General features: G+C 39.4%; 1 protein-coding gene across 1 annotated transcript in view; it reads right to left on the reverse strand.

Moving 5' to 3' along the window:
- Positions 1-19,483, reverse strand: part of LOC126457256 (uncharacterized) — a 114,898-nt gene that overhangs the window by 44,797 nt on the left and 50,618 nt on the right. The gene's annotated exons all lie outside the window — the stretch shown is intronic.

Genomic DNA, 19,483 nt, shown 5'->3' on the forward strand with positions numbered 1-19,483 from the left:
ACGTAACTGACGCATACAACTTCATCAAAACTTTGCAATCTCTCAACATTTTGGTTGAACCAACTTCTACCAAAAGTATTCAGGAATATTTTCTCAAAATGAATCAGACACAAATTTCTTATATGATTCTTATAATAGCACATACATGCGCCAATATCTAAATTCGCTATTCCATATTCAACATTTTTTAATATATCAGGTAATTTGTCACTTATACATACACCTCTGAATTATTTAATTTTCACTTGCTTACTAAGTAACCCATTAGGGTACATATTGATTATATTTTTCCAATTTTTTTAAACCTGAAACCTTTTTTTCTAATGCCAGGTTACATCTTTTTTGTCGCACTAACTATGCGTCATTCTTTTTTTGTTGTTCTTAACTAATTCTGCTGTAGCTGCTGCTCCACATGCTAATGAACCAATTGCTTCTAATTCTGCTAATAAAACTGCAAGAAAAGCTCCAGGTTTTCCTAGACCTGACCCTTCTATTTTCTTTATAAGATACTCAACATTTTTTTCACAGCAAGTGTGCCTAATGTCATAAGTTAATTTCCACCATTTTTCTAAACACCATCTGAATATAGATTCAGCTGACCCTTAGCTCTCTCTTTTAGCATAAGTTGTTATTAGTTATACATAACTGTACTTTATCAAGTTTGATTAATAATTGATTTAGCCTCATTTTTGCCACTAGGTAGCAAACAGTAATTAGTGCTGAAGTTATTTATTTATATTGCCAAAATTTTATAAAACCCAATCCATTATCATGAAATGCATTGCCAATATCCAAATCTTATTTTTCAATACATTATTTCTGTACTTGCTGTTGCTGCAACTTTTTCACCGAATGAAGCATCAGAACTATGCATTCATTCTTTTGCAGCTAGTTGAAGTTGTTTATCTGCTTCATGTTAGATTCTTAATCTTCATGTCCTCTATAGAAAATATCATGTTTTTTACATGTGTCGTCTAATGGATTTATGCCTTGATCTCCTGTAGTTAATTTTTCATCTAATTAGGTTCCAGGACCACAAAATCTGTAGCCTGCATGATGTGTTTTAAATGATGTTTTCTTAACCAAAGTGTTAATGGAGCCTTTACCATATTTTTCACTTTTCTAAAATGAGATTATTCAGAAATGTATTCAAATATGGAATCCCTTTAGGATTATTGATAATGAAGTCACTAAATTTACTCATTAACATTGTGTTAATCAAACTTTTTCATTATGATGATTTTTATTTCCAGCCAATTCTTCAGAATGAATTATGGCTAATATTTCAATTAATTCACTTTCTCACCTTCTGAATAATAATCCGTACTTACTATAATTATTTTAATTCTATAATGTATGCATTATAAATTTCTTTTATTAAATTATTGTATTTAATACATCCACTTGATTTTATTTTATTTGGAAATTAGTAGTATTTAATCCAATAATATATTTCCACATTTTGATAAATCAGTATAATAAAATTTTTCATTCATATCATCAATAATAAAGTTTTTTAGTTAAAAGATTCATTACCCCATGTGTTCCTTCGTATTCTCTTTCGCCAATTATGTATCTCCATCAAGTTTTACTGGTGAATTACCAACATACCTACTGGTCTAAATCCAAGAACATGTTGTTTGCTGTTGTTAACACACTCCAAAATTCTTTCACTTACATTTTTTAACCTTCTGTTCTTTATTATCTAACGTTTTTAGCCTATCATTTCATTTTCTTCTACTGTCTCTTCTTTGTATTTATTCAATATAACCTTTAATTCTGTATAATTTTGTTTTTTGACTGTCATATTGTTTAATTTGTGGTACATCTCCAAATTCTTCATAATGTTGATAATAGTGATAGAGAATAATTGGTTTTTCAACTTCTCTGTTTACCTCAACAGCTTTCAATACATTTTCACCTAAACCTTCAATCATTTGTTTAACTTGTTCATTTGCATCAATAACAGGTTAATGTTTTATTATAATTTTCATATTCAGTTCTGGGTTCTTTCTTCCAAAGCTTGAATACTCCTTTTAAATCAACTTTTTTTCCCGTTTGGTTTAGGTTTTTTAAAAAATTTCTTGGTCATATTTTGCCAACATTTAATTAAGATATAACATTAAATTATTAATTTTTTCTAACATTTATGTTTAATGTTTACAGTAATGTATATGTTAACATGGTTACCAGTTCTAATTTTGAGGTATTAAATTTTCAACAGGTTTTTGTTTAGCATGATTATGTTGTTAGAAAGGTTTTGATTTTTACCTGTACTCACCATTACGCTTCCTTGTCATGTCTAAAAAACCAAACTGATTTTACCACAACATTTGCTATGTATTTCTTGAAAATTATCAAACTTTAAATCACCACAAACGAACTCATAGTATATATGGCTCACATTTTTGTCATATGTACGAAATTAAGATTAGCTTTCACTAATTGTTTTGGTATCTTCGAATATGTTTGAGCTAAATGAAAGCAATCTATTCCTTTATGTCTATCTAATAAAATATTCTTTGACTACATCCTGATTTTTCAGTTATGGTAGTATCAAATAATACCAGTAAATTACCTTGATATTCATCTGATGGGTAATTTTATTGTAATTTTCAAGGAAAGTAGCAACAGTCTTTTTATTTTGGTCAATCTAAACTTTCAGAATGAACAAATTTTAGATTTTATTCCTGTTTGACCATCCTGGAGCTAAAATGTAATTGTCAATCATTAATGTCATTTTCCAACAACCACTTGATGCTATTATTACAAATCGTATTGATTTAGGTAATAGTTTACCATGTTTATTTTTTGATTTGCTCTTTGCAGTAAACAGTATGCAACAATTTTTTATTATTTTGTAGCTTCCAGCAAAAATTGTAAAGGAAAGCACTGGTCTTCTAGTGCTCACAAGGGAAACTCTCCATCACAGCTGCCTCAGTGGTAAAATGGCACAATGGATAGCCCAAGAAAACCTGCACACAGGTCAAGCTTGAAAACATTAGGAAGGTGTACTGAATTGTAAAAAAATAAGCAAAATAGCAATAGTGAATGGTCCAAGTTCGAGATGTGCAACATCGAGCGAACTGCAAGAACTACGGCATCATGCTTCTGTGGTCACAGTGTTGGACTTCCCTCATGCCCCTTTCTTTTCGCAAAATTATGAACTTCCTGTCTGGGCATTTTGACATATCTGTTCTCCTCCTGTAGTTTTGGCAATTGTCATAATATATATGTGCCATGTGGTAAGAATGTACTACTGTCGCAAGCACATGTGATGAGTAGAGAGAGCAGGCAAGATGCCATATAGACTGTGAACTATGTTACAAAGGAATTCAAGAGTCAAAGCTAATAAAACAGAACACAAGATTCATAACATGTGTTACTTGCATAGAACAAATAGGTGGTCTCTTTCACACTCCTCGCTGTTGCAAACGGACGTTACAGCATGATAGACATGGCAATGACCAGATGGACCACTCATATATATAGGGCACATTTGAGATTAAGCATAGGACCTGCGCCATCACAGTAACCCCATAACCATGACGCACATTCCCTCAATATTGCACATTTTGAGCCTGGACCATTCATTGTTTCTATTTTGCTTTCTTTTTCACAGTTTAGTGTATCTTCTTCCTATTTTCGTGCTTGATCTGTGTTCAGTTTTTGGCGGACTATTCACTGGGCCACGTACCACTAAATCTGGGAAGGATGTGATGGGGAGCTTCCTCTGTCAGGTGAAACTAGAACTCATTCAAATCAAGTATTACAACAGTATGTGGGGGAGTTACAGGAAATAATATAAAACGGCATCTTAAAGATCCAAGCATCTAGACAGTCCATTTGAGGAAGGGCATCCAGTTAATGAAATAGTATGAAGACTATCGCATCATGGGGGGAGGGGAGGGGAGATGGTATTCCCATTATTGAGAACTGATAGCGAGATACATATGTAAGACTCAATGATTAGGAGGACCTCTTCCATTTAATTTCAATTTTCTTTAACTTCCTTAAGCTATGTTTTTTTTTTAATTATGTATAGCACAAGGATACAAGTATGTCCACCTTCTTTAAAGTTGGCAGGAGGATATATATATCTATATATCTATGGGAAACATTCCACGCGGGAAAACCTCAAAATTCCAATCAATGCAATCTGGAACCACAACACCTCAATTCAGTAGTTAACCTTTCCTCCAAACCTCTCTCCCAATCCGAAACCTCTGTCCTATCCAAAGGCCTCACCTCACCTTCAGCCCCACTCCCAGATTCAACCAAACAGCCCTCGTCAAAGATTTACTGTCCTACATTCGTACTCTCTGCTGGAAATATCACTTTGTCACGAAGAAAAATGATCCTAATCCTACTCCTAATGATCCAACTCCCCAAGACACTATCCAAATTGAACCCTGCCTGGAACAGTTCCGTCCTCTGTCACAGCGGGACCCCCCACCTCTTCCTCAAAATCACCCTCTCCAAACCTTCCAGGAATTTCTGACTTCCAGCCTTGCTTCTCAATCCTTCTTAAAAAACCTTAATCCTACTCCCAACATCACCACTGCTGAAGCCCAAGCTATCCGTGATCTGAAGGCTGACCGATCCATCGTCATTCTTCCGGCAGACAAGGGTTCCACAATCGTGGTACTTGATCGTCGGGAGTATGTGGCTGAGGGACTGCGTCAGCTTTCAGACAACACCACATACAAAGTTTGCCAAGGTAATCCCATTCCTGATGTCCAGGCGGAGCTTCAAGGAATCCTCAGAACCTTAGGCCCCCTACAAAACCTTTCACCTGACTCCATCGACCTCCTGACCCCACCGACACCCCGCACCCCTACCTTCTTCCTAAAATTCACAAGCCCAATCATCCTGGCCACCCCATTGTAGCTGGCTACCAAGCCCCCACAGAACGTATCTCTGCCTACGTAGATCAACACCTTCAACCCATTACATGCAGTCTCCCATCCTTCATCAAAGACACCAACCACTTTCTCGAACGCCTGGAATCCTTACCCAATTTGTTACCCTCGGAAACCATCCTTGTAACCATTGACGCCACTTCCTTATACACAAATATTCCGCACGTCCAGGGCCTCGCTGCGATGGAGCACTTCCTTTCACGCCGATCACCTGCCACCCTACCTAAAACCTCTTTCCTCATTACCTTAGCCAGCTTCATCCTGACCCACAACTTCTTCACTTTTGAAGGCCAGACATACCAACAATTAAAGGGAACAGCCATGGGTACCAGAATGGCCCCCTCGTACGCCAACCTATTCATGGGTTACAGGACTGGAGTAGGTGGTGGTGGGAGGGTGCATTGGACAGGTTTTACACCGGGGGCGGTTACAAGGGTAGGAGCCAGAGGGTAAGGAAGGTGGTTTGGGGATTTCATAGGGATGAACTAAGAGGTTACGAAGGTTAGGTGGATGGCGGAAAGACACTCTTGGTGGAGTGGGGAGGATTTCATGAAGGATGGATCTCATTTCAGGGCAGGATTTGAGGAAGTCGTATCCCTGCTGGAGAGCCACATTCAGAGTCTGGTCCAGTCCCGGAAAGTATCCTGTCACAAGTGGGGCACTTTTGTGGTTCTTCTGTGGGAGGTTCTGGGTTTGAGGGGACGAGGAAGTGGCTCTGGTTATTTGCTTCTGTACCAGGTTGGGAGGGTAGTTGCGGGATGTGAAAGCTGTTTTCAGGTTCTTGGTGTAATGGTTTAGGGATTCCGGACTGGAGCAGATTCGTTTGCCACGAAGACCTAGGCTGTAGGGAAGGGACCGTTTGATGTGGAATGGGTGGCAGCCGTCATAATGGAGGTACTGTTGCTTGTTGGTGGGTTTGATGTGGACGGACGTGTGAAGCTGGCCATTGGACAGATGGAGGTCAACGTCAAGGAAAGTGGCATGGGATTTGGAGAAGGACCAGGTGAATCTGATGGAACCAAAGGAGTTGAGGTTGGAGAGGAAATTCTGGAGTTCTTCTTCACTGTGAGTCCAGATCATGAAGATGTCATCAATAAATCTGTACCAAACTTTGGGTTGGCAGGCCTGGGTAACCAAGAAGGCTTCCTCTAAGCGACCCATGAATAGGTTGGCGTACGAGGGGGCCATCCTGGTACCCATGGCTGTTCCCTTTAATTGTTGGTATGTCTGGCCTTCAAAAGTGAAGAAGTTGTGCATCAGGATGAAGCTGGCTAAGGTGATGAGGAAAGAGGTTTTAGATAGGGTGGCAGGTGATCGGCGTGAAAGGAAGTGCTCCATTGCAGCGAGGCCCTGGACGTGCGGAATATTTGTGTATAAGGAAGTGGCATCAATGGTTACAAGGATGGTTTCCGGGGGTAACAGACTGGGTAGGGATTCCAGGCGTTTGAGAAAGTGGTTGGTGTCTTTGATGAAGGATGGGAGACTGCATGTAATGGGTTGAAGGTGTTGATCCACGTAGGCAGAGATACGTTCTGTGGGGGCTTGGTAGCCAGCTACAATGGGACGGGCGGGATGATTGGGCTTGTGAATTTTAGGAAGAAGGTAGAAGGTAGGGGTGCGGGGTGTTGGTGGGGTCAGGAGGTTGATGGAGTCAGGTGAAAGGTTTTGTAGGGGGCCTAAGGTTCTGAGGTTTCCTTCAAGCTCCACCTGGACATCAGGAATGGGATTACCTTGGCAAACTTTGTATGTAGTGTTGTTTGAAAGCTGATGCAGTCCCTCAGCCACAGACTCCCGACGATCAAGTACCACGGTTGTGGAACCCTTGTCCGCCGGAAGAATGACGATGGATCGGTCAGCCTTCAGACCACGGATAGCCTGGGCTTCAGCAGTGGTGATGTTGGGAGTAGGATTGAGGTTTTTTTAAGAAGGATTGAGAGGCAAGGGTGGAAGTCAGAAATTCCTGGAAAGTTTGGAGAGGGTGATTTTGAGGAAGAGGAGGTGGGTCCCGCTGTGACGGAGGACGGAACTGTTCCAGGCTGGGTTCAATTTGGATAGTGTCTTGGGGAGTTGGACCATTAGGAGTAGGATTAGGATCATTTTTCTTCGTGGCAAAGTGATATTTCCAGCAGAGAGTACGGGTGTAGGACAGTAAATCTTTGACAAGGGCTGTTTGGTTGAATCTGGGAGTGGGGCTGAAGGTGAGGCCTTTGGATAGGACAAAGGTTTCGGATTGGGAGAGAGGTTTGGAGGAAAGGTTAACTACTGAATTAGGGTGTTGTGGTTCCAGATTGTGTTGATTGGAATTTTGAGGTTTTGGGGGGAGTGGAGCTGGAAGTGGGAGATTGAGTAGATGGGAGAGACTGGGTCTGTGTGCAATGAGAGGAGGTTGAGGTTTGCTGGAAAGGTTGTGAAGGGTGAGTGAGTTGCCTTTCCGGAGGTGGGAAACCAGGAGATTGGATAATTTTTTGAGGTGGAGGGTGGCATGCTGTTCTAATTTGCGATTGGCCTGTAGGAGGATGCTCTGAACAGCCGGTGTGGATGTGGGAGAGGAAAGATTGAGGACTTTTAATAAGGATAGGAGTTGACGGGTGTGTTCATTGGCTGAGTTGATGTGTAGGTGAAGGATTAGGTGGGTGAGGGCAATGGATTGTTCAGTTTGGAACTGGTATAGGGAGTGATGGAAAGAAGGATTACAGCCAGAGATGGGAACTGTGTGAGGCCTTTGGGGGTAATGCCAAATGTCAGACAAGCCTGAGAAAATAAAATACAGGAGTGTAATCTGGCTAGGGCGAAGACATGTTTGCGGAGGGAATGTAAATAAAACTTAATGGGATCGTTGTGGGGATGTTGTGAGGGTGACATGGTATAGAAGGTGGAAAGTGTAACATGAGGCTGAAATGAAAATGAAAATGAAAATAAAAATATATGGCGAGAGATAAGGTGAACTAGAAAGCAACTGGAGATCTGGTGTGAAAAAAGGCGAAAAGGTGTTGGTTATAGCTGGGCTATGTTGATCCTGTGGCGAACTTGGGTTGGTAGACAACGATGTGCACAAAGGTTATGTGGTTGTGTTGCCGCCAAAACACGTTAAAGGGTGGAGCAATTCGGAAAAATTTTGAAAAAATGTATTAAAAGGAGTGGTTTTGTGGTGGCAGATTGTGAAAATGAGGCTAACAATTGTCTGACGAAGAAATAATGACGTTAAAACCTGTGGGAAGCGGCTAAAAAAGATCAGTGATGTGGGAAAAACGAAAATGGAAAAAAAGCGAAAGTTATTGGAACTAGCCGAAACGGCTGTTTATTATCTGAAAGGAACTGTTTGTGAACTTGAAACCGTGGATTTTGTAGCAGCAGTATTGTTGAAAGCGGAAGAAAAAAAAAATTTTTTGGTTATGGTTTGGAAGTGGGTTACGTATTATTGAGTATATATAGGCGGGATAAAATTGTATGGTAGATTCGGTAAAGAGGAGAAGGTGAATACAAAGTGAAACTACTTGCAAAAACAGAAAGGGAAAGTAAGACGACAGGAAAGGTTTCGAAATGCAACAGTGACAATAACAAACGGAATTGTTGGGTTCAAATTAGTGATATGAATACCCCTAAGGTAAGTCTTTCCGCTCCCGGGATTGGAATGACTCCTTACCCTCTCCCTTAAAACCCACATCCTTTCGTCTTTCCCTCTTTCCTGATGAGGCAACAGTTTGTTGCGAAAGCTTTAATTTCATGTGTATGTTTGTGTGTCTATCGACCTGCCAGCACTTTCGTTCGGCAAGTCACATCATCTGTGTTTTTAGATATATTTTTCCCACGTGGAATGTTTCCCTCTATTATATTCATATCATTAATTTGAACCCAACAATTACGTTTGTTATTGTCACTGTTGCATTTCGAAACCTTTCCTGTCATCTTATTTTCTCTTTTTGCTTTTGCAAGTAGTTTCACTTTGTATTCACCTTCTCCTCTTTACCGAATCTACCATACAATTTTATCCCGCCTATACATACTCAATAATACGTAACCCACTTCCAAACCATATCCGCTTTCAACAATACTGCTGCTTATAATCTCCTAGGAGAGGAAATGAACGTAGAAAAATAGCAAATATTGAGGTTGAGAATCATTTCAATGTACCTTAAACCCTTGTAAAGGTACCTGCTCATGAACAGGTAGCATTTTTATACCATACTTTTAGAGTGCATTCCTCTTCATCTGTAATGCTTCGGATGCCTCCACTGTATGACATTAGATGAAGGGCAGCTTAAATCATATTTATTTATCTACAATAGCTTAATCACTACAACAATTTGTTTATGCTGTGAATTTTGGAGACATGTTTGGGTTTCTATACCAATATATGGGACATCATGCATCTAATATCACTCAAACTGTCAGGTCTCTCATTCATATGACTCATTTTATAATTTGAAGTATGCCTGTAGAATTAAAAAAATTGTTTCATCTAATCATTATTTTCCTTAAGAATGACCATCAATAATAATGATGTATTGTATACTCCAGACTACTTAATGTGGGGCATAATACAATTCCATGAATACTGAGAGAAACCGAACATAGTTTGAGTTATATTAGATATATGGAGTCCCAAGTAACGGCACTGAAAACTAAATGTGTTTCTCCAAAATTCGCTGCATAAACAAGTTGCTGTAGAAATTGAACTATTACAGATAAATAAATACAATTTATACTACTGTTTAACCTAATGCCATTTCGTGATTGAATCAAACAGTGACATACTAAGTGTTAAATATGAAGAGTAACGCACTCTCAAATTACATGATGAAAATACTATCTTTTGGTGAGCAGGTCATCTTAAATGCAACCCACCAGCAAAAAAAGATGTTAACAGGTGTTAAGTAAAAGACCTTCATAATAGCAAACCCATATTCTAAAATAAAATAATAAATAGTATATTAAACAATCCTCATTCAGCCACAGCTACAAGACCTAGATGTTGGCATCGCCATGTTCAATGAGGGGGTGGGGCTGGGAAGGGGGTGGGATGACATCTAGGTAGGCACCTTGACATAGGACAAGGATTAATGTACAAGTCTTTAAAACAGGAACTCAGAGAGAGGAAAGCGTATGATGCAAAGCAGACGGGTAAAAAAGGCAGTCCAGAAGTTAAGTGCCAGCTGTTAAATAGAGAATGCTGTTTTGAGAATAGAAAAGTCGTTACAGGGTAGTCAGATACTCATGCTGTTTGGGCTAATACACCTCAATGTTAATTGATTAGGTGGATCCTATCAAGGGAGGACCTATGCCATAATGGGAGTAAAAGGAGATGAAGGAACAATATTGCTGTAACAATTTAGGATTGTTCTGGAAGCATTTTTCTGCATTTAACAGTGTGTTTAACAATCTCACAATGGCGTGATGTGACAATTATTCAAAGCCTTATTCAAAGATAAGAAGAATTTAACTAGATAGTGCAGCTCCTTGAAGTTATGTAATAGTTCACTAAATGAATAAACAAGGAAGCGCATGCCTGAGCTTCACTGTCTGCATAAGGCATAGGGGAAATGAATATTGGGTAAGGAGCAACAAAGAGCTGTGCATTCCTCAACAGAACGATTTCTGGTTATGGACGTAACGTCATGCATGTAATACTTAATCAGTTACAACCTACCATAACCATGAGTAGCTGTTAAATCCTATAAAGTGTCAAAGAAAAGCACAAATTTGTGAATGTACTTAGGCATGTTGGAATGAAAATATCCTGGCTCAGTAGCTACCCATCTAGATTAAGTGCTAGTAATGGGGAATTTCATAGAGTTTTGATTAAAGTGCTGAATAACATGGTTGGGATTGTAAATGATCTTAAGGGAGGGCTTTCACTTTAATGCAATTACTCATTTTTGTAGTTTCTGTGGGCTAGTGACTTTAAGGGGGGATGTATGCGAAAGTGACCAAATTTGTGAAAAATTTTTTACTTGATCTGCATTTATTACATGGTACTGAAATTTCAATTCCTGAATATTATGCTCCAATTCCACTCCTAAGTGCGATAAAAATAATAACTAACAAAAGCTTGCATGGGACCACGACCCTTTGTTGTTCTGTTTTTCCTCTTATTATTTATTGCTGCTGTGTTTTCTTGCAGTTTTATGCAGTCACAAAGTGGGGAATATTTTGGTGTTTAGCAAATAAAGAACTTCTACAAAAGCATGTGCATGAAAAAACTCAAAATCCTAAAGAAAGTTACAGCTCTCCGATAGGAAAACATGCTCCAAGATAACATTTCTTTCCACAAGTGTTGATGAAGTTACAGCGTATGATGCTTGTTTAATTTTTAACTGTACTAATCATGGCTGACTATGGACTCTACGGGGCTAGGACCTGATCCAGGAGTTTTCACAGTGTCGATATTGAAAGAAATCAATATCAGGAGAATTAATGCAGCTGACAATACTGTTACTCAATTTGAAAATCAGGCTAACCTAAGATGACATGCAAAGAAAAGACTGCTTGAGGATGAAGAGGAGAATTCATATGGTTTGCACTAGTTCACCCAGGCAACGTGAGGTCCACTACACACACTGTCAAATCTTTGATTCATGTTTCCCACAACTTACATTTTGGCAGCTTTATGTACCTTTTCCTCACAAAACACTGACATCATAGTCCTTAAATTTGGCATGCAATTAGTCAATACTACAGCGAAATAATCTGTGCAACGAATTCTCATTTACTACAGTAATAAAGCATTTACGAATGAGAAAAGCCCTACGATTGGCACATTTCTTTCACATAAATTTGGAGAATTGTAAAAACCTAGCAAAGGAAGAAATCAGTATTCTGCTCCACAGATAATTGTAACAATGGTAAGCCGAACTTTGTACAAAAATACTCAAATTTTGTTCCGACAGATTTAAAAAAAAAAAAGGGGGGGGGGGCATTTACACTCACCTAGTTGAAAAAATTTCAGTTGTTTATAACTACAAATATATAATTACAATGAGCATGAAAAAGTATGTGTGTATCCATATAAAGTTTCTTAATAACTGTGCCAAATTTAGTTACATTGCCTTAAAACTTTGTAAGGTTTTCTTCAAAGTATTGCAACTTGGCAAAGTATTAAAAGAAAATGGATAACACGATAAGTTTTCTATACCGAAGAGTCTCTTACCTGTTTTATAAACAGTCTGCAGTTGAACCTGCAATGTACTCTGTGGACAATCTTGTGTGTGTGTGTGTGTGTGTGTGTGTGTGTGTGTGTGTGTGTGTGTGTGTGTGTAGTGAAACTTAAAAGAGAATCATATTCTATGAGGACCGTTGGTGTGAAAATAGAATTTTTCTTACCAGACTGCAAGCCCATGTACATGTAAGAGCTTGAAACAAAGCTAAGGTGGTTAAATATTGTTTAAAACTTGTTGTTGTTGTTATGGTCTTCAGTCCTGAGACTGGTTTGATGCAGCTCTCCATGCTACTCGATCCTGTGCAAGCTTCTTCATCTCCCAGTACCTACTGCAACCTACATCCTTCTGAATCTGCTTAGTGTATTCATCTCTTGGTCTCCCTCTACGATTTTTACCCTCCACGCTGCCCTCCAATGCTAAATTGGTGATCCCTTGATGCCTCAGAACATGTCCTACCAACCGATCCCTTCTTCTAGTTAAGTTGTGCCACAAACTTCTCTTCTCCCCAATCCTATTCAATACTTCATCATTAGTTATGTGATCTACCCATCTAATCTTCAGCTTTCTTCTGTAGCACCACATTTCGAAAGCTTCTTTTCTCTTCTTGTCTAAATTATGTATCATCCGTGTTTCATTTGCATACATGGCTACACTCCATACAAATACTTTCAGAAACGACTTCCTGACACTTAAATCAATACTCCGTGTTAACAAATTTCTCTTCTTCAGAAACGCTTTCCTTGCCATTGCCAGTCTACATTTTATATCCTCTCTACTTGGACCATCATCAGTTATTTTGCTCCCCAAATAGCAAAACTCCTTTACTACTTTAAGTGTCCCATTTCCTAATCTAATTCCCTCAGCATCACCCGACTTAATTCGACTACATTCCATGATCCTCGTTATGCTTTTGTTGATGTTCATCTTATACCCTCCTTTCAAGACACTGTTCATTCCGTTGAACTGCTCTTCCAAGTGCTTTGCTGTCTCTGACAGAATTACAATGTCATCGGCAAACCTCAAAGTTTTTATTTCTTCACCATGGATTTTAATATCTACTCCGAATTTTTCTTTTGTTTCAGTCACTGCTTGCTCAATATACAGATTGAATAACATCAGGGATAGGCTACAACCCTGTCTCACGCCCTTCCCAACCACTGCTGCTCTTTCATGTACCTCGATTCTTATAACTGCCATCTGGTTTCTGTACAAATTGTAAATAGCCTTTCGCTCCCTGTATTTTGCCCCTGCCACCTTCAGAATTTGAAAGAGTATTCCAGTCAACATTGTCAAAAGCTTTCTCTAAGTCTACAAATGCTAGAATCGTAGGTTTGTCTTTCCTTAATCTACTTTCTAAGCTAAGTCGTAGGGTCAGTATTGCCTCACGTGTTCCAATATTTCTACGGAATCCAAACTGATCTTCCTCGAGGTCAGCTTCTACCAGTATTTCCAATCGTCTGTACAGAATTCGCATTAGTATTTTGCATCCGTGACTTATTAAACTGACTGTTCGGTAATTTTCACATCTGTCAGCACCTGCTTTCTTTGGGATTGGAATTATTATATTCTTCTTGAAGTCTGAGGGTATCTCGCCTGTCTCATACATCTTGCTCACCAGATGGTAGAGTTTTGTCAGGACTGGCTCTACCAAGGCTGTCAGTAGTTCTAATGGAATGTTGTCTACTCCGGGGGCCTTATTTCGACTCAGGTCTTTCAGTGCTCTGTCAAACTCTTCACGCAGTGTCGTATCTATCATTTCATCCTCATCTACATCCTCTTCCATTTCCATAATATTGTCCTCAAGTACATTGCCCTTGTATAGGCCCTCTATATACTCCCTCCAACTTTCTGCTTTCCCTTCTTTGCTTACAACTGGGTTTCCATCTGAGCTCTTGATATTCATACAAGTGGTTCTCTTTTCTCCAAAGGTCTCTTTAATTTTCCTGTAGGCATTATCTATCTTACCCCTAGTGAGATAAGCCTCTACATCCTTACATTTGTCCTCTAGCCATCCCTGCTTAGCCATTTTGCACTTCCTGTCGATCTCTTTCTTGAGACTATTGTATTCCTTTTTGCCTGCTTCATTTCCTGCATTTTTATATTTTCTCCTTTCATCAATTAAATTCAGTATTTCTTCTGTTACCCAAGGATTTCTACTAGCCCTCCGCTTTTTACCTACTTCATCCTCTGCTGCCTTCACTACTTCATCTCTCAAAGCTACCCATTCTTCTTCTACTGTATTTCTTTCCCCCATTCCTGTCAATTGTTCCCTTATGCTCTCCCTGAAACTCTGTACAACCTCTGGTTTAGTCAGTTTACCCACGTACCATCTCCTTAAATTCCCATCTTTTTGCAGTTTCTTCAGTTTTAATCTACAGTTCATAACCAACGGATTGTGATCAGAGCCCACATCTGCCCCTGGAAATGTCTTAAAATTTAAAACCTGGTTCCTAAATCTCTGTCTTACCATTATATAATCTATCTGATACCTTCTGGTATCTCCAGGATTCTTCCAGGTATACAACCTTCTTTTATGATTCTTGAACCAAGTGTTAGCTATGATTAAGTTGTGCTCTGTGCAAAATTGTATCAGGCGGCTTCCTCTTTCATTTCTTTGCCCCAATCCATATTCACCTACTACGTTTCCTTCTCTCCCTTTTCCTACTACCGAATTCCAATCACCCATGACTATTAAATTTTCGTCTCCCTTCACTATCTGAATAATTTCTTTTATTTCATCATACATTTCTTCAATTTCTTCGTCATCTGCAGAGCTAGTTGGCATATAAACTTGTACTACTGTAGTAGGCGTGGGCTTCGTGTCTATCTTGGCCACAATAATGCGTTCACTATGCTGTTTGTAGTAGCTTACCCGCACTCCTATTTTTTTATTCATTATTAAACCGACTCCTGCATTACCCCTATTTCATTTTGTATTTATAACCCTGTATTCACCTGACTAGAAGTCTTGTTCCTGCTGCCAACGAACTTCACTAATTCCCACTGTATCTAACTTTGACCGTATTTACTCGAATCTAAGCCGCACCTGAAAAATGAGACTCGAAATAAAGGGAAAAAAATTCTCGAATCTAAGCCGCACCTGAAAATTCAAGGGGAGAAAAAAGTTTTAGGCCGCACCTCCAAATCGAAACAAAGTTGGTCCATTGTAATATGAGACACAATTTAGGTCGAATGAATGACGATGCAGCTACAGTAGTTTGGTTCGAGTCGTAAGCTTAGCAGTTAAGCTTTACCAGGTAGCCATTGCTATGCGTCAGGCGCTCCATCCGTATTTATACGGGTACCCTTCCTTTTTCACGCGCTTCGTCTGGTTTGAATCGATTGCTTATTTTGCTTTGATCTGATAAGTGCCCTTTTCTTTGTTATAGGTGTTTACGCCACTCTCAGCTGAAAATGCGTTACTGTACTGCGTCATGCATTGTTAGTCGCATTCTGATAGTTCGTGTTTACGGCCTGTCGCCGCTCGCGGCATGGCTTGCTTTTGTGCGCGCTACCGCCGCTTACAATAATAAAAAAGAGAGGAATTGTCTCATAACCGAAACAACGGCAAGAGACTGCTATTTGTTGTTACTTACACTGCTGCTTTATTTGATAATGATCAACAAGAACCAAATAATAGACTGCGTATGATAGAACATAGTTCTGAACGAGAGTTAGTCGAAAATTTTTCTCCGTTTGAAAACCTTTGCGGCCGCTTCTTTAGTACATCAAATTCTGCACAGAAATTAGAGTCACCTTAGATTTAAAAATCTTGTCAGTTGCCGTACTTCATTTCTGACTGTGTCACTATTAGGCATAAGAATAATACGAATATAAACATGAAACGATACGTATATTCTTCCGCGTTTGCTGTTGTCTCACTCTAGTGTCGTAGTTTATTAGGCAGACAGGATTTAAATGAGATAGCAGCAAACACGAAAGAATACATGGCAAAATGTTTATATTCGTATTCTTTCTTATAGTGAAGAGAATACCGCATGTGATTCACATTTCATCAGGTTCCTATTAGCAACCATCTCTTCTCACAGGTAGGAAAAAATTCAGAACGTAGAGTTGGCCATATTGACAAACATCCCAAACAGTCTTGCCAGTCTCGGATTTTCGTATTACAATGAAATTCTGCTACATTCGAAGATGAACAATACGGAATTTGTATTTACTTCGTTGAATAATGTATGAAAATGCAGTGGTCGAAACTCGGGGCGGAGAAAAAAAGCTCGTCTTCCACCTTTTTTTTAAAAAAAAAAAAAATTATTAACAGACGCAGAGGTTTTGGCGCCAGTATTTATTTTTGTGCCTACAAAGCATGCCTGTGTAGCGCTACATATATTCGATGGCAGAAGTTAGCTGTGGCGGCACCTACCAACATTTTTCAGAACTTCCTTCTAAGCCGCAGGCGGTTTTTTGGATTACAAAAACCGGAAAAAAAGTGCGGCTTAGATTCGAGTAAATACGGTATCCATTTCCCTTTTTAAATTTTCTAACCTACCTGCCCGATTAAGAGATCTGACATTCCACGCTCCGATCCGTAGAACGCCAGTTTTCTTTCTCCTGATAACGACGTCCTCTTGAGTAGTCCCCGCCCGGAGATCCGAATGGGGGACTATTTGACCTCCGGAATATTTTACCCAAGAGGACGCCATCATCATTTAATCATACAGTAAAGCTGCATGCCCTCGGGAAAAATTACGGCCGTAGTTTCCCCTTGCTTTCAGCCGTTCGCAGTACCAGCACAGCATGGCTGTTTTGGTTAGTGTTACAAGGCCAGATCAGTCAATCATTCAGACTGTTGCCCCTGCAACTACAGAAAAGGCTGCTGCCCCTCTTCAGGAACCACACGTTTGTCTAGCCTCTCAACAGATACCTCTCCGTTGTGGTTGCACCTACGGTACGGCTATCTGTATCGCTGAGGCACACAGGCGTCCCCACCAACGGCAAGGTCCTTGGTTCTCGGGGGGGGGGGGTTTAAATCTTAGACAGACTAAATTTATTGTATAGTAAGGTGTTATGAACTGCAGCATTTGTTTAGGATGGAAGACATAATAGGGGTGAAAAAACTAGTTATGAGTTGATAAATAGTTGATGCTGATTTATTTTATATGTAGGATAAGATCATCGTAACATCATCCATCTAAGGGGAGGGCCTTTGGCTTAAAGCTGTTTGTTATATTTTGCTCTTTCAATCTGATGAATGATGTCCGCGACTTTTAAAAGGATTGTTCTTTTTAGTTCAGTACACATTTGAGACTCGCGTTCTGTGAACACAATTTTTGTTTTCTTTGTACATGTATTATGCTGGAGTGAACACAGCGTATCTGCAAAATGGAATGGTGATATTACAGCACAATGTGGCACTTGCTGCAGTGAGTGATTACTCCATCCACTTACATCACACCTAGAAGATAAGGTCTGGTCCCATGGAACTGCCAGGAGTTGAAGACTTTGCTGTTGATATCTTTATGAAGAATATTTAATCACTGGTTGATAGCCCAGATATGTGAGAGACAGGCTAGGACTATATAACTTGGGATTGTAAACAGCTGTAAAAGTGCAATGTCTGAATTTGTAACATGAGTTTAATACACATATTACAAACAAGACGAGTCCAAAATTATTCAGTAGTGGCTGGACTTTGAGGTAACTCTTCAGGCTGGCCCACGCATTGCAACAGAGGAAAAGAAGCCTGAAGACAAGAACCTAGTGATAGTACTTCTGCAGATGTTTGCAAGTGCAAGAAGGTGAAATTTATGAACTACGGCAGGTGTAAAATATACTGTACGTGCAAACGGACCTTTACAGACACAGTTGCGTCACAGAGTGTAATGCCATGGACAAGTCAGTAACAGTCCTTTACTCAACAGCAGAATGACACCTCTTAAAGACTAGGTCCGAGTAGGTTTAATAAAAAATTTACTGCTGACTCTCAAAAAACAAATCAAAATAGCAAAATGAAACATACATCAGCTGCTTTACCGTATTTACTCGAATCTAAGCCACACTCGAACCTAAGCCGCACCTGAAAAATGAGACTCGAAATAAAGGAAAAAAAAAAAAATTCCCGAATCTAAGCCGCACGTAAAATTTGAGACTCTAAATTTAAAGGGAGAGAAAAGTTTTAAACCACACCTCCAAATCGAAACAAAGTTGGTCCATTGTAACACGAGACACAATTTAGGTCGAATGAAAGACGATACAGCTACAGTAGTTTGGTTCGAGTCGTAAGCTTAGCAGTTAGGCTTTACCAGGTAGCCATTGCTATGCGTCAGGCGCTCCGTCCGTATTTATACGGGTACCCTTCCTTTTTCACGTAACTCGTCTGGTTTGAAACGATTGCTTATTTTGCTTTGATCTGATAAGTGCTGTTTTCTTTGTTATAGGTGTTTACGTAACTCTAAGCTGAAAATGTATTACTGTACAGTGTCATGCATTGTTTGTTGCATTCTGATAGTACATGTTTACGCCCTGTAGCCGCTCGCGGCACGGCTTGCTTTTGTGCACGCTACCGCCGCTTACAATAAAAAAAAAAAAGAAAGAGAGGAATCGTCTAATTAGCGAAACAATGGCAAGAGACTGCTATTTGTTCTTACTTACACTGCTGCTTTATTTGATAATGATTAACAAGAATCAAATAATAGACTGTGTATGATAGAAGATGTTCTGAACGAGAGTTAGGCGAACATTTTTCTTCATTTGAAAATCTTTGCGGCCGCTTCTTTAGTACATCAAATTGTGCACAGAAATTAGAGTCATCTTAGATTTAAAAATCTAGTCAGTTGGCGTGCTTCATTTCTGACTGTATCACTATTAGGTATAAAAATAATACGAATATGAACATGACACGATATGTATATTCTTCCGCGTTTGCTGTTGTCTCACTCTAGTTTCGTAGTTCATTAGGCAAACAGGATTTAAATGAGATAGCAGCAAACACGAAAGAATACATGGCAAAATGTTTATATTCGTATTCTTTCTTATGGTGAAGAGAATACTGCATGTGATACACATTTTGTCAGGTTCCTATTAGCAACCATCTCTTTTTTTTTATTTATTTACTGACGCAGAGGTTTTGGCGCCAGTATTTATCTTTGTGCCTACAAAGCATGCCTGTGTAGTGCTACATATATTCGACGGCAGAAGTTAGTTGTGGCGGCACCTACCAACATTTTTCAGAACTTCCGCTTGCTTTGCACTCGATTCTAAGCCGCAGGCGGTTTTTTTGATTACAAAAACCGGAAAAAAAGTGCAGCTTAGATTCGAGTAAATACGGTACTTGCACATCAATACAAATGTAGTAGACTACTGCAACTTTGACCTTCAAAGGCAGACTGCAACAGTCTTTAAACCAACAGTGTGGGGAAACCATCATCAACCTACATTCCAGAA

The sequence above is a fragment of the Schistocerca serialis genome, chromosome 2 (assembly GCF_023864345.2).
Source record: "Schistocerca serialis cubense isolate TAMUIC-IGC-003099 chromosome 2, iqSchSeri2.2, whole genome shotgun sequence".
Lineage (NCBI taxonomy): Eukaryota > Metazoa > Arthropoda > Insecta > Orthoptera > Acrididae > Schistocerca > Schistocerca serialis.